Below are 3,711 nucleotides of genomic sequence, written 5' to 3' on the forward strand. Positions count from 1 at the left end.
CGGTAGTGTGTTAGCTATATAAAAAAAGACGCTGTGCAGTTTAAAAACAAATCATACACAGCCTCACATTTCAGTTTTTTTCTTTGAAAGGAGTGAGCTGTCCACACGGGGGTTAAATTCTTTACAGACAAGAGAAAAGAAACTGGGCTAGAAGCAACTCATCATCTTCTTCCTCTTCATTTTCTTTTTTAAATAAATGTTGACTTATTTATTTCTGGCTGCACTGGGTCTTCATTGATGCAGGCTTTTCTCTATTTGTGGTGAGTGGGGGCTACTCTCTAGTTGCAGTACACAGGCTTCTCATTATGGTAGCTTCTCTTGTTGCAGGGCTCTAGGCTCAGGGGACTCAGTAGTTGCGGCTCACGGGCTCTCCTCATATTCCTTCTTATTCTCACTTTTTTCAGCCTTGATGACTCCTTTGGTTGCTGCATCACAATAGTCACTCAGTCATGTCTGACTCTTTGCAACCCCAAGCCACCAGGGAAGCCTACAATTAAGAGATATTTCTAAGTATAAAGACAGGTCAACTTAAAAAGTATCAGCAGACTAAGTGCTTGACTTTAACTTATAATCAATAAAAATATGGAAGCTTCACGAACCTGCATACCATCGTTGTGCAGGGCCATGCTAATCTTCCGTATTGTTCCAAATTTAGTAAAGGTGTTCACTGTTGCTGCATCCGATTCCCCTCTAGCCGGGCATGCAGCAATACTCTTTTCCTACTTTTCCTCCAGCTGATCAGTCTTCTTCTCACGAGGCTGCTTGTCAGCCGCTGCAGTGTTAGTCCACATCTCTCTCAGCTTCTTTGCAGCTTCACCAGTGAAAAGGCCAGGGTGTTCTCCTTTGATTTTTGGACGATATTCAGAACAAAGCCAGGAAAAGGGCAAAGGAGGCCTCCTGGGTGCATTGGGATATTTGAACTTTTTTGTTTCCTCTTTAGGAGGGATATCCATTTTAATTTCTTCATGACGGGCCTCGTCTGCCTTTGCCATGTCTATGAATGTCCCTTTCTCTTGAGCAAACGTGGTCCTCCACCACTCTGCATACTTCTGAGAAAACTCTTGAGATGTTGACTGAGCATCTGGGTGCTTCTTCTTGTGCTCCTCCAAGCAAGTTTGCACAGAAAATGCATATGATGACATTTTTCTGTTGGCTTCTTAGGATCTCCTTGGCCCACGTTTAGTTATTTTTCCTCAGCCATGCACAGGGTCACCCAGTGCTACCCAGCTCTCATTTGCCCTGGCGCCATCTCTGAGAAACCCAACATACTGCGATGGCTGTAAGCGTGGGAGCCAGACACAGCCTCCTCACCTTCTTCAAACTGTCAACAACCGTACACCTTGTGTCTGTCTGACAAGGTCTTGCAAAAATAGATAATCTGGGGACTTCCCTGGCAGTTCAGTTAAGATTTCACACTTCCATTGCAGGAGGCATGGGTTTGATCCCTAGCCAGGGAACTAAGATCCCACATGCCTTGAGGTATAGATGGAAAAATAAAATCTGAATTTAAAAGAAATATAGAGGAGGGGGGAATATTTTAAATAATACCATAGGTGGGAATCTCTAAAGGACAAATGACCTGGTTTCTTCAACATGCAAGTTGAAAGGAAAAGACAGAAAGACAAAAGGGAAAAACCTACAGATTACAAGAAATTCAAAAGGTGCATCAATCACTTGCAGTATGTGGACCTTATTTAGATCTTGATTTAAACAAACTATGAAAATAACCAAATATGCAAACCTGAAATGAGTGAATATTTGATATGAAGCAATTATTGTTAATTTTTAAGGTCCAATAATGATATTATGGTTATGTCCTTGGTTAGGAGTTCTTATCTTTTGGAGATTCAAGTTGAAATATTTACAGATTAAATAACATAAAGCCACGGGGGAGGGGTGTATAGGTGAAAAAACACAAATGAGTTGATAGTTATAGTTGGGTGATGGGTGCGTGGAGTTTTATTATATATTTTCTCTACTTTTATTTTTGCTTGAAATTCTCCATAATATGTTTTTAATACAAAAAATGGCCTCCTTCATGGTGCCTAGATCAGCACTTACACATGGCAGGTACTCTGTGAAAAATATGTACTGAATTGTTAGACTGCATCAGCTTTAGCAGAAAGGGTCATCTGGGCTCCAGCACCCATTTTCAGTACTGATATTCACCCAATGTCTTACATACAATGACCACTCGCTGCCTTCTTAGAATTCCCATCAGCCCCCTCATGTAGGATATGAATAGACAGCTGATCAGAGCTGAATGCACCTGGGGTAGCAACCAAATCACAGATAGGTAAGCCAATCAGATTTTCTCTCAGTGACTTGAAATAAGATGCTAAGACTTGGTCAGACAAGAAGGGGCCCTACAAATGAAAGATTTTTTAGGGTGGAGGGCAAAAGTCTGCACTACACACTTTTACACGAAAAGAAGTTCAATTTCACTCACTGTAAGAGACATACAAATTGAAACTACAGTGAAAAGCCATTCCGTACCCATCAGATTAGCAAAAATTCAAAAGTGTAGCAACATACATGGTTGGCAAGGTGGTGATGATACAAGGACTCTCATGTATTGCAGGTAATAATACGAATGAGTGCAGCCCTGGGGAGAGGAAGTTGGTAATACCTATCACGTACCTTGTGAGCCAGAAATCCTATTTCTAAGAATTTAAGCTCAAAAGACACCTCGACCAATACAAAACTACATAGGCATGGGGTTATTTATTACTGCATGTGGGTAAGTTACAACTGCAAAATACTGGAATATTCCTTTGTGTCTGTGTATATTCCTTGTGTCTGGCTTCTTTGATTCAGGGTTTTTTGAGATTAGTCTTTGCTGTCATGTGTATCACAGTTCATTTCTATTTATTACAGAATAGTGGTCCACTATATGAGTATACCACAATTTCTTGATCCAGTCATCCAGTGATGGATCTGCATTGTTTCCAGGTTTTTTACTATTATGAATAAAGTGACTATGAAAATTCATATACAAGTGTTTGCGTGGATGTAGATTCTCATTTCTCTTAGGCTAATACATGCAAGTAAAGTTTCTAGGTCACATGGTAAATATAAAACTTTACAATACAGATTTATTTAAAAAACTGCCAATTTCCCCCAAAGTGGTTCCAATAGCAATATATGAGCATTTTAGTCATCCACATCTTTGTCAATGATGTTATTGTCCTTCTCTTAGTTTTAGCCATTCTAGTGAGTGTAATGGTATATCATTGTGGTTATAGTATGAATTTCCTGATGATTAATGTTCTGGAGCATCTTTTTTATGTGATTATTGGCCACTAGTATATCTTATTGGTGAACCAGGGCTTCATGGAGAAATTGCTCATTCCAGAGCTAAAATATCACAGCAGCAGCAGATTCCTTGACATATACACACAGCTTGCTACTTGCAACCAAAGCTTCTGGATTTGAACCACTCTGAAAGTGTGGTTCAAACTGACCTCCTGGAGAGCAGAAGTTGTTTTCTTTTTTGTTGCCTCCCCATGCCCAGTGTGTGGCACTTAATAGATGCTCACAATGGTTTGTTGGAATGAATTTATTTCTGTAGTTCTGTTATTGTCTTACTACATGAAAATCCATAGTTTCCATCCCTGGATCGGAAAGATCCCCTGGAGAAGGGAATGGCTACCCACTCCAATATTCTTGCCTGCAGAATCCCATGGACAGAGGAGCCTGGTGGGCTACCAT

The 3,711-nt window shown here is 40.3% G+C and overlaps 2 pseudogenes; both read right to left on the reverse strand.

Annotated features, from left to right (window-relative positions):
• Positions 1-360: 360 nt before the first annotated feature.
• Positions 361-1,183, reverse strand: LOC122686088 (annotated as a pseudogene).
• LOC122686228 lies at positions 576-668 on the reverse strand (annotated as a pseudogene).
• Positions 1,184-3,711: the final 2,528 nt, after the last annotated feature.

Source organism: Cervus elaphus, chromosome 3 (assembly GCF_910594005.1).
Source record: "Cervus elaphus chromosome 3, mCerEla1.1, whole genome shotgun sequence".
In the NCBI taxonomy this organism is placed as follows: Eukaryota; Metazoa; Chordata; class Mammalia; order Artiodactyla; family Cervidae; genus Cervus; species Cervus elaphus.